Source organism: Abramis brama (assembly GCF_963993115.1).
Source record: "Abramis brama genome assembly, chromosome: 1".
Taxonomy (NCBI): Eukaryota; Metazoa; Chordata; class Actinopteri; order Cypriniformes; family Leuciscidae; genus Abramis; species Abramis brama.
Genome location: NC_139963.1, coordinates 66,060,551 through 66,073,609, shown reverse-complemented (window position 1 = coordinate 66,073,609; position 13,059 = coordinate 66,060,551). Strand labels below are relative to the sequence as shown.

General features: G+C 39.9%; 1 long non-coding RNA gene across 1 annotated transcript; it reads left to right on the top strand.

The window, feature by feature from the left end:
* The first annotated feature begins 5,023 nt into the window (after nt 1-5,023).
* LOC311078793 lies at nt 5,024-5,685 on the top strand. The gene is made up of 3 exons (XR_014605273.1): nt 5,024-5,070; nt 5,216-5,296; nt 5,408-5,685. It is a non-coding gene; the product is annotated as an uncharacterized lncRNA (long non-coding RNA).
* Nucleotides 5,686-13,059: the final 7,374 nt, after the last annotated feature.

Here is a 13,059-nt window from a genome sequence, read left to right as displayed (position 1 = left end):
CAGCTGAATCCTCCTCGGCCACCCTCGGTTCCAATGTGGGACCTTTCCATGGTGTCTCACTTCACAACATTTGTATGGCAGCAGGCTGGGCCTCGATGTCTACATTTGTAAGGTTTTATAACCTGGAAGTCTGAGTTTGTTACTAACATTGTCTACCCAACCCAGTTCGATTAGACTGTTGATATGCTGCAATGTTCTGTGGGCTTATGCAGTTTAAGGTGGTCATACTGCCTTAACTGTGTATATATGTGTATGCACCTGTCTCATAACACCGAGTCATCCCGCCCTATTCTGCCGTTGCGATCACTTCACTTATACATGAGCCCTGGGCTACTGCCCTTGGGACATAAGTGTTGGAAACTCAGCACGCACGGCACTTTACATAGGGTTCCCGTAGCATAAGCTAAACTTACGCAACACGAGAGTACTCTCGTAAGAGAACGACACTCGGTTACTAACGTAACCTCGGTTCTCTCTAGAGAGGGAACGAGTGTTGCGTAGCCTGCCGTGCTTGTGCTGCACTGTGGTTTCGCTTCCAGTCGACTGTAATCACTTGTGCAACCTGGGCGAGGGGTTTTTATAGGCTGAAGCCACACCGCTTTTGGCGGGCCATGACGACAGCGCGGGAAGGCTTCCCATTGGCGCTGGAGTCATGCCAAGACGCACTGATAGGTTGCAGCAGTTGCCGCAGAGCAGCCAATAGGCGCGCAAGCTGTCTCGTCTATGTCTGCCTGCTGCAGCAAATGCGTTTTACAGTCTAAAAATTAAGGATAATTTTTTGCTTCAGTATTCTCGAAAAAAGTTTTCCTGTCGCGTAAGCTAAATTTACGCAACACTCGTTCCCTCTCTAGAGAGAACCGAGGTTACGTTAGTAACCGTGTGTCGTTATTCATCAAGTCTGGGTGTCTTATGACCCCAAAATGAAATCTTTCTTTGCTCGTGGCTGACATGTGGCATTGCTATGGCCTGCTTGTGGCCCAGATCTGGCAAACAGGAGCGGTCCGCCCAAGGGCCGTCATTCCACGCCGCATGTGGGCCAGATCATCTTTCCACATGTGCCAGACGTGGGCCGGATCTGGGACGTCACAATGTTGCTATGTGGGTTATAACTAGCCTAACGGCTAAGATGCTAACAGACTTTTTCGAAGACACAAACCATTTCTGTAAACGAAATATTCAACAGAAGTGTTAAGAAAGTGTCAGGAACAGTTGTGTGTATTATTTGTGTAACTTTAGGGCATAGACTTGCCTGAAAGCTGTGAAAACAAAATTTTTTTTTAGTTTTTTTTATTAAGGACCATGTACAATTTCCAACATAAATGTTACCATTTGATGCATTGTACCAGAGTTAGCCATAGGCTAATTTACATCTACAGTCCAACAGTGAGATTCCAGTGTCAGTTGAGTTTCCGTCCCATTTCCATGGTAACTCCCTCCGCTCCTGTTTAAGTGCTACTCAAATGTTCAGTGTGTGCGCCCATTAAAACATGTCAAAGTTATGTCGAATTTACATGAATATACATCTAGAATTAAAACATTAAAAATACTGATGGAGTGAATTATAAGAAAAGAAAAAAAAGATAAAATGTCCTGAAACTTATCTTTTTCAAGTGGATAGTAGGCTTAATTAGCCCCGCCCACAACATTTTTAGGTCGGGAAGTTCGGTCTGGACTTGATCCGTTGTGGAGCTATTATGCCCGAACCAGAGCTGTTCGGACCAATCAAATTGTCAGGGCGGGCTTTATACGATGATGAACAGATGATCAACAGTAACGTAGTCATCCACGTCACCAACGAGCGCTTGGGTTGAATTCGTTTACAACAAAGATGACTTCCGCTGGAGAATTGAGATTTCACAAGTTCACACTTACAAATAAGTCAGATAGAATAAATGCATATTTGCTGTGCTGAACCCAAAGTACTCCCCCCGTATTCCAGGCTGTGGAAGAACAGGCCAAGAGTGAGTGGAGGGATGCTGAAAACTGTCAAGAAATGTTATTAAGACCGGGGGAAACATTGAAAGTTTTACGCATTGCGCACTAGTGGATCATAACAGGGTTGTAAGTACTGCTTCAAAATGCAAAAAGAAGAAACAGGAGCAAGAGACAAAAAATAGAGAGTAGGCAATTCATTGAAAACTGCATCAGCTGATCAAAAGTTTAAGACCATAGCCCAAAAATAAACCCACAACAGAACTAAAAGTGTCAAAAAAGGACTCAGTAGTGAGTAGCCCCACCGTTATTGTTGATCCCTTCAAACACTCGTTTCGGCATGCTTGATGCGACTGTTTCCTGGAGGCTGCTGGGAACGTTGCTCCATGTGGTGAAGATGGCTTCACGAAGGGCATCCACGGTCTGGAACTGACGTCCGTTTTTGTAAACTTCCCTTGCCATCCATCCCCAAATGTTCTCAGTCAAGACGGATGCCCGCTGCAACAGGTCCACATAGCCAGCCGCCGTTTGACGCCAGAGGCGTTTCTAGGTTTTAAAAACATCAGGGGCTGAGCCCGAAACATCAGGGGCTGGGGTGGGTAATAAGATAACATGATTCGAGACAGAGAATATTGTATATTGTAGGCCTATATGCAGGGGGCAGACTGGTTCAAAAATTCAGCCCTGGCACTGTTGCCACACCAGCCCACATTACCTCACAGAAACGCGCATTCAAATGTGAGGTAGTTAGTGGGATTCGGGGGCATGCTCCCCGAGAAAATTTGGATTTCTCAAACCATGTGCATTTTAAGGTGTTTGAAGGCCAAAAAAATTTGACAACAATAGTTTTAAAAGCATGTCAGTGGGCAGTAGCATAAATTATTTGTCAAGCAGATAACAGATTCTTAAACATAAGAATAAATGTTGAAATGAATGATCCACAGTACAAAATGGAAATGCAAAAATGTTTCTGCTTATTGTTGACAAAACACAATCACATATTCCAAACAGGAATGGCCTTAAATGAGAAATCTTTTAAGGATTATTTTGCATAGATGTAAACTTTTTGTGTCCAGAGGCAAATTAGCAATTTATATATTAGCATTAAATATTGGTTTCAGCAACTTGTTTCTTTCTTGAGTTAATCAATGTTTTTGGCACTAATCAGTTCAATTAAAGTTCAATTGTTCATTCATAAAGACAGTCAATTGTCGCCACCTACTGGCTTAATGATGCAAGTTGCGCAAACACAGACAAGCGGAGTGATACAAACTGTGAAAAGGCTGATGCTGGCGAAATATTCAAAGTCATTCGAGGACCTTATATAGGCTACATATAGGCTACCTATCAGAGTTACTTCTGCCTAGCCCCCCTAAAATATGTGTGATTAACTGTACACTAATTTGTGATCGCTTCAGTCCCCTTTAAAACATGAAACCGGCAGCAGGCTTCGACAACTGAAAACTCATCTCTTCCGTGAGCACTTAAAGGTAGGGTATGGGATTTGCAAAATGGCCCGGCAGATTTTGAAAATACACAACTCAAATGGTCCTACCTTCTTTCCTCCAATGCTGGCCCTGACTCCACCCATTCGTGTGGAGGGAGGGGGATAGGGGGAGGGGGGTATTGTACGACCATTTGATTGATGAACTTACTGTCCAATGATTCTAGGTAGTCTTGGAAATGATTGGCTGGAGTTTTTCGAGTCCTGCCCGTTCCACAGTCCTGCTTCTAACTCAGTGGCTGTAAGTGGGTTAGGAATAGGATTTCAAGTGATTTTGGAAAAAAATGGACAAAAAAGAGAATCACATACCCCACCTTTAATCTCAGAAAAAAAAAAAATGCAAAAAAAATTCTTCTTGCATTGTTTCTGCCTCTTCATGATGACTCGCTTAATTTAGTCCTAATTTGTAAGTCGCTTTGGATAAAAGCATCTGCTAAATGACTATGGCCCTGTATTAGGCATACGACCAATAATGAATGTGTACTTATTGTGAATGAATTTAATGAATTTAGTTACCTATCTTTCCTGGTAGCCTTCAGTAAATGACCATGTCTGAGACCCTGTGTTTACTTTCTTCTCTGACAGAGACAAACATGAAAGGCCTATATCAGTCAAAGCTCAGCTTCAGGAGGTGTTGTATTTTTATCCCGCTGTAACCTCTAGATCCTTCTAAAACATTCCCATAATCTGCAGCAATCAAACATTGCCCTGACCTGTAGATTACAGATGTAAGATGTGGATTCAGGGTCCTCGGCGGAGCCTCTAACCGGCTCAATCTTGAATTCGGATACACTGGGTGTTTGCCAATATTAATATTTAATTACAAAAAATATTGATGGGGAAAAATTACTCTTACACTTGCTTAAAACATTTTACGAATCACCACAACATGATGATTTCATTTTATTTAGAAAAGATTCAGAATAATACAAAGACAAAAAAATCCAAAGGCAAAAATAACATAAACACGTAAAAGTCTTTTTTTTTTTTTTTTTATTGCGGCCCCAAAAAAACACTCAAGGCTTTTTAAACCATCCCTGTTCTGGGCGCCTTCTAACTATGGGATGCAGATAGTGTTTAATATATACCATTTATGGGGATTTATCAGAAGAATTCATAATCATTTGTTCTCAATTTCCGACATTTATTACAGAGGGGAAGAGACAGGGCAAGATAAAAACAAAGAGAAAAAGAGAGTGATGGAGATGAGGAGAGAAAATAATCTAATTCACACTGTTATCCAATTTTTTGGCCTTCAAAACATCTTAAAATGCACATATGTAGATCAGAAAAATCTAAACCGAACCCTCCTAACTGCCTCACATTTGGGACCTCAGTGATTATAAAACTCTGCCTTTATACTAATAAACAGCTGATATCCTAGTAATATGCATGTTAATAAGCAACTAGTTAATAGTGAGAATTAGATCCTAAACTAAAGTGTTACCATTTTTAAATCATACACTCATTGGGAGCTGAGCCCCGCTAAAATGAAAATCCTGTGTGAAGCTCGAGTATTATGTGATGATGATGTTGTGTATATGTGGCATTATGTGTTGAACTGAACTTACAGACGTGATCCACAGATCCAGGAGAAACTTTATTATGTGTGACTGCTGGATCATTATACAGAGGTACGACACGTTCATTTATACTGACAGCTTTATAACATTAAACTATCAGTCAGTCTGTAAAAGCTTCATCAATAACTGTTGATAGTTGAATACCCTTGACTTCAGTCATGTACAGTTTCTCTTCTTCCTCTCATGTTTCCTGCAGTGATTGTGATTATTGTTGAGATCGCAGTGTTTGCTGCTCCTACTGTGATTCTTCTTCAGATCATCTGTGCAAGAAGAGCTGGTGAGTTTTGAGCCGCACACAATCTGATGATTCACACTCATCTGATCTGGAACAATCTGCAATCATGATAAAAACACATACGAGAGGTCAGTCAATGCTTTTATTTTGCAGGGAGGAAGGACTCGAAGCACCCAGAGGAAATAGAGATGCCGACAATATTAGAATAAAATACTGATGAGTTTAGAGCAAATCTGCAGCAATATTTACAATAGCAAAAACTTACAGAGGATTGTTCATTGTTAGATTTTCTTCTTCTCAGAAAACAGAGAAAAACTCTGATCACAATGAAGAAATAGTGACACCAAGTTTAGATAAAATTTTCTTGTGCTTCATATATAAACTGCTTTAAATATAATATTAAATACAGTAATGGACAGACTCAGACTGTATAATCCTCTCTCTGTTCTGTGTGATGGAGCTGATTTGGTGATTCTTGTATCTTGTCTGTTCATTCCTGTTTTTAGCAACTTTTTTTATTTTATTTGAATGATTAATGCTAATTTTCGCAATAAAACCTTTGCAATTGTGTTTAATATGTCTCCTTTCCTGAGATGTTTGTTACAAATATGGTGATTTTCCCTCATGAGCTCGTAATGTATTGTAATATAGAATAGTAAGTGTGAGTATTAATGGGTCAAGTGTTGATGTAAAAGAAGCGTTTCAGTCGTTTGTTGAAAGTGGCTTAAGTCTCTGCAGTTCTGAGAAAATTGGTTTGTTACTGAAATGCTACTCCTGAAATGCATATATCTTCAACAGTCGGACACTAGAAGACTGAAACCAGTGTCATCTTGACCTGCTAGATACACTTTTCACAGCAAAGTCTTTGTCTGTAATCCCGAGTCCTCCAGTCGGGAATGTGGAAAATAGGCATTCTTCATGTTTAACAGCTGTTTGCAAAAACACAGTCTGTGTCAAATCAGAATCATCTGTTTTTCTTAGTGCCTGGTTTGTTAAAGGACAATTCTGGTGAAAAATGAACCTAGGGGTAATTAACACATGGTTACCGAGTCGATCGTTCTCTGGGATGTGTTTTCATGATCATCGAATTGTAAAGAGTTTTATCTCTAAAAACAGATTAGCTCATAACACTAGTATATGTGGCACAGAGTAAGTAAAAGTAAATCGCTAGTTAATACCACTAACAAGGCTCAAAATAGCCTCACACTAACCCGGTAGCATAATGAGGGTCCCTACATGCAAACCGAAGCATCAAGAACTTTGTAAGTGAAAGTTTAAGTGTAACTTTAAACAGACAGTTTAATAAGAAGATACTTTATAAAGACAGTACATTACGTGTTTACAGTCGAGACTGTTTTCCAAGATGGCTCCTGCCTGTAAACGCGTAATGTACTGTCTTAAAAATAATAATAAAATAAAAATAACATAAACACGTGAGTGTCTTCACCCGAATTGCAGACCTGAAAAAAAACCTTACAAGGCTTTTTATACTAACTCTTTTTTGGGCGCCTTCTATCTATGGGCTGTCATCTTAGTACAGTTAATTCCCTTATAAGGTCATGCTTGGGACTTATCCTAGTCCCTTCATTAACGTAAGCTTGTGAAAGCACATATTCAGATTATCTACAGATCTTATCACCCTTATCTTATGCAGCACACACACCAAAAGCTCTATACCGAAAGTTCCCCTGTTCCAGCCCCTTTGACCTCTCTTCAGCTTCACACCTTTTCTGTCTGTGAAGCAAGAGATGCTCCAAGTTCTCTTCAAAAACACGTGTGGTTTTAACACCCTTAAACATGTCATGTACCTATAGCTACACACACACACTCTCTTCCTATGACCCTAAAGTTCACAGGCCAAGCTCAAACTAGGCTTTAGTTTGAGCTCACCCTGCAAATTCAACACATCCTCATTTGAACATTTTATTTCGTTTTCAACCATAAAACTGTATGCAATGTGTCTTATTTTCTTATTTAATCTTTCAACTTGTCTGATCATTTTTATTAACTGCTGTGCACGATGGATCAGTTCGTCTCGAGGGGGCTGAGTCTTAGTGGAAGACCTTCGCCAGCGTCTTTCTCTCCTTCTCCGTCTTGCGAGCTCTCTTTGCATGGTTCCTCTGGAGGTGTTCAACTACAAGATCGTCCATAAACATCTCAACTTTGTCTGTCACATTAACATTTCTGTTCTCTGTTTCATCATCATTCGTTACACTCAATGCATTCCACCAGTCTTCAACATGTTCAATTTCTGGGGAGTTTTCAGGAGAAGCATTTTCAGAAGAAGAAGATTTATTAGAAAAATTCATAATCAATTGTTCTCCAACATTTATTACAGTCCTTAAGTTTCTGGACATTCATTCAGTCATGGCAACTTGACAAATATGTTGTCAATATCATTAAAATTAAGAAATTAATGGTCTGCAAGTATTTTGGAGATTACAGGTTTTGCAAACTTATTATATTGGGCTTTATTAAACTTTATGAAACGATAATGAACTTATATGCAAATTTTTACTGCAAGTCAATTTATTGAGCAAGTTTCAGTCTTTAAACTGAGATCTTAAAGGATGTTTTATCCTGTGTCTCCCTCTATTGGACAACATTAGTATTGTAGCCTTCATCTCTGAATCGCATCGGTTAAAATGGCTGATTTTTATTTTTAATGATTACACATTGTTTAATGAGTATTTTATTACTGATAATATACCCACATAATATACCATAAATGTATCATTACATTCTGTCCTGTTTGTGAACTGAGCATTGTGAACAATATTAGCCAGAAGCCTGTAAAGATATACTTTATATGTGGTGTATTTTGAATAGTTACTTTTGCACAAACATCCTTTTGTAAATAATGTAATCATGAATACTCATTTATCAGTAAGAAAACACTTTTGAATGTATCTGATCCCTGCAGAATTCATGTGAATGGCATCCTCTTCTTTCATAATTTTCAGGAGCACAAGAGTCCTTGTCATCCTATGGAGAGAATTACATATTTGCTCTCGGAATTACAGAAGAAGAATTGCACATGTGGTAAGATACAGACACTCACTGGCAGATTTCTGTCAGGTGCGAAAGGGTTTTCTGCATGTTTTTCCCTCAATATTTACAAAATGAAATTGTTCCTACTGTATTTCTCATGCATGGAAATGTAATATATGTACATATATTACATGAGCGTATGGGTATATGAGGATGTTTCATCACTCAAGATCAAGTGTGGTGATCTCTGTCCATTTCTGCTCATAGTCCCTTCTGTGAGTTTCTGCATCTGACTCTCCATTCACTTTAAGTTTAAAGTTTTATTAATTCCCTTGGGTCAATTAGTTTCAGCTACATTGGTGGTTCACATACATAGACAACACAATACATTTAAATACTAAAATAAAAGAGGGTAAAAAAAAACACTCATATTTCTTACATAAACAAATAGCTTCAGGCACAAAGGTACATAGTGCAAAGGATGTGTGCCGCTCCCTATTATTCATTTTGGACTTTTTTTTTTTTTTAACTTATACCTTGCAGACGATATTATTCTTCATGGAAAGTGAAAAAGAAGAAAAGGACAAAATGATTACCAACATCACATAAACACTGTAATGTTTCCTGTTTCCTGCATTAATTAAAAGAAAAGTTGTTGTCTCTTCCATTCCTGTAAAAACAGATGTAACTAAACTTGCTCTTGTTGGAAAGTTTCAAAGTTAGAATTCACGTTTTTAATACTTGTTTGAAAGTAAAATTCAAGAGCTTGAACAAAATATTCATATTTGTAAGCTGAAATGTACCCTCATAAAAATGAAATGAAACGATCTGGTCATCTACAGCTTTAAGATGGTATGAGCTTCTGGAGTCGGGATTTCATCCCAGTTATAGGAATTTCGATCTCTGTTCTGGTGACTGAGAAGAAGGCCTTAGGTTTCCATGATTTGGTTGGATGTTGCTTCTCAGCTCTGAAAGGTACAGTGCTGGAAGTTGAGAGGGAAAAAGCTGGGATCGTTCCTCATCTCTGACCCCATGCCTAAGTCGGATATAAGCTACAGCAATCAGATTCACTAAACCACCGAAAGTGCTCTTTTAACACGGACATTTAAAAGGACAGAAGGATGGATTTTCTGCTTCAAGTGATAGGACTAGCTGAGTGAACTTATATTTATATTGTCTTGATGTCTGTAAATATTCAGATATAAGTGACCAAAAAAGCCATTTTAAAGTAGTTAAAACATCCGACTGGTAAAATGTTTAAATGTGTTAAAATGTGTGCTTTCTTCTATTTTAAAACCCGTATGTTTAGCAGTAACTACAAAGCTATTTGAGGAAAAAAATATTACTTATTTTCAATTTAAAAAAAAGAAAGAAAAAAAAGGACTGACCCAGGAGCTTCTGAATGATAACAGCTCTAAACACTAGACAAGAGAGTCCATTAACACACTCTGAGCTACAAGGAAACGCTGAACATTTCGACACCATGTTTCACAATCCTCAAATGCCCAATCCTAAATCCCCAAATTCCCAATCCTAAATCCTAAATGGCTAAATGATTAAATGCCCAATCCTAAATACCAAATTCCCAATCCTTAATCCCTAAATGCCCAATCCTAAATCCTAAATGACCAAATGCCCAATCCTAAATACCAAATGCCCAATCCTAAATACCAAATGCCCAATCCTAAATACCAAATTCATTTTCGACTTAGACTTTTAGTTTTCGACTTAGACTTTTAGTTTCAAATTTAGACTTTTAGTTTTCGTTTAAGACTTTTAGTTTTAGACTTTTAGTTTTAAATCTGACCCAATAATCCCTCCATACTAAAGTGAACCTCAGAGTGAACCAGGCTTACATACACAGAGTTAACAAGGCTATGAGGAACGGCTGATGACACTCATGGTTGATTAGTCCGGGCAGTGGCTTATGGGTAATGTAGTCCGAGATGTGGCAATAGTCTGGGATGGAGTGTCCTCTGGTGGCTATCAAGGGCACTCCAGCTGTTAATCGTGACAAACAAACATCTTCACAGATTTAGTGGAAGAGCGTGCTTTCTGAAACTGAAAGAGAAAGACCAGGAAAAACCCTTTCTTCAACTTCCACAGCTCAAACGGATGATGAATTTGCTGATTCCAGTGTAGAATTTTGTAATGTGTATTTATGAAAAAAAGAAAGAAAATTGGTTAATTCTGAAATGCCATCCATCCATCTTCTTCCGCTTATCCGGGGCCGGGTCGCGGGGGCAGCAGTCTAAGCAGAGATCCCCAGACTTCCCTCTCCCTAGACACTTCCTCCAGCTCTTCTGGGGGGACACCGAGGCGTTCCCAGGCCAGCCGGGAGACATAGTCTCTCCAGCGTGTCCTAGGTCTTCCCCGGGGTCTCCTCCCAGTGGGACGCGCCCGGAACACCTTCCCGGGAAGGCGTCCAGGAGGCATCCGGAGCAGATGCCTGAGCCACCTCAGCTGACCCCTCTCGATGTGGAGGAGCAGCGGCTCTACTCTGAGCTCCTCCCGAGTGACCGAGCTTCTCACCCTATCTCTAAAGGATCGCCCAGCCACCCTGCGGAGAAAGCTCATTTCGGCCGCCTGTATCCGGGATCTTGTCCTTTCGGTCATGACCCAAAGCTCATGACCATAGGTGAGTGTAGGAACGTAGATTGACCGGTAAATCGAGAGCTTCGCCTTGCGGCTCAGCTCTTTCTTCACCACGACAGACCGGTACATCGACCGCATTACTGCAGAAGCTGCACCGATCCGTCTGTCAATCTCCCGTTCCATCCTTCCCTCACTCGTGAACAAAACCCCAAGATACTTAAACTCCTCCACTTGAGGCAGGAACTCTCCACCAACCTGAAGTGGGCAAGCCACCCTTTTCCGACTGAGGACCATGGCCTCGGATTTGGAGGTGCTGATTCTCATCCCAGCCGCTTCACACTCGGCTGCAAACCGTCCCAGTGCATGCTGAAGGTCCTGGCTTGATGAGGCCAACACGACAACATCATCCGCAAAGGAACTCTTGTCAAGATGGCGGACCTGAGTTGCAGTATGGCAGGAGCTGCTCTTAGGACTAGATTAAAGCAAACTCATTTTTATCTTTTTAATGTGTTAATTTTAATGATCAATTTTCCCGTGGCTCTCTTAAACCTCCATAAGACGAAATCTACGCAGAGATTTCTGTTTTTCGCATATGTATTTGCCCTCCTTTACGCTTCGGTTCACTGTTGTTGGATTAGTCGTGCAAACGGCAACGAGTTTCAGTCACCAAGTAATTTAAACGGACTGGGACAGTTTGCCTCATATTCCATGGTTCTAAAAAACGGAAAAGCTTTGGCACCATTTGTATCAAAGAATTCAACACAAGATACATCTAAGCGGCCCCAGAAAAAGGTTCTGCTTTATTTGATGACGACGCTTCTCCTTGCTGGTGATATTCATGTTAATCCAGGACCTGGTGACATTGGAGTTGCTCAGTGTCTTGCTTTAAATTCTGGCACGGCGCCTGGAGATGTCTTGCAGTCGCCGCTGGTGGATATTGTCGGTGGTGTCGAATTGAATTCTTGAGCATCGCCTGGAGGTGTTTTTCAGATGCCGCCAGTGGATATTTGTGGTCGGATTGGGATTGGCCGTGGCTTGACTGTTGGAGACTCACCTGCTGGAGACTCACCTGCATTTCCCGCGGTGGATGCTGGTGGCCAGGCCGGAGCTGGCTGTAGTCTGGATGTGCTGTCCGGCTGTGTTGAGAGGGCTTGCTCGACTTGCCGCCGTGTGTTGGTCGACGGGAGACGCAATGGACTGTCGGCTGTCGAAAGGCATCGTAAGCTGCAATATTTTCAAACAATGAACCATTCTAAAGTAATTTGGGACCGCGGGGCTAAACCGAAGGGTATTTTGGGAGGACATTTAAATATAAGAAGTGTGTTACCAAAACATGAACAAATTGAACATTTGCTTAACGATTCAAATTTAGATTTTTTGTGTTTATCAGAAACATGGTTAACCAAAACTTCTCCTAGTGCTGCTTTGATAATGCATGGGTATAAATGTTTCAGACACGATAGGAAAACTGGTAGAGGAGGAGGGCTCCTTATTTATGTTAAAGATCATTTTAAATGTGAACAAGTTCAACTTGAATGTTCAAAAGATTTTGAATGTATTGCCGTTTTAATTACTTTATCTTCGCAAATGTCCTTTACTATAGTTGCAGTTTATAGACCTCCTTCATCTGATATCTCATTTTATAAACATTTAAAAAATCTTCTTAAAGAAATTGATTTGCGTAAAGAGTGTCTTGTTATGGGGGATTTCAATCTTAATTGGTCTGATAAAATCACCAAAAAAAAATTAAGTGAAATAACAAAATTATATGATTTTACACAAATGGTTGAGGGCCCTACACGAATTACAGCCACTTCGCAAACTTTATTAGATCTTATTTTTACTAATAAACCAGATAGAATAATAAAGATTTTTAATTTTTTAACTGGATTGTCAGATCACAATCTTACACTTATTTCTAGGAAACTAAATAAGAATAGATTTGATTACCATACTTCTACACAGAATAAAGAGAACTATTCCTTTAGAATATTAAAAAAGGATATGAGTGCGTTCGAAGGAGAGCTTGGACAAATTGATTGGGCACCCCTTTTATCTACTGAAGATGTGGAAACTGCGCATAAAATGTTTATAGAGGAAATACAAAAAATAAGGAATAAATATACTACATTTGCTGGAAACAGGCATAAAAAGAATAACTTACCATGGATTACTGAACAGGTACGGATGCTCATGAAAAAGCGTGACATTGCCTTAAA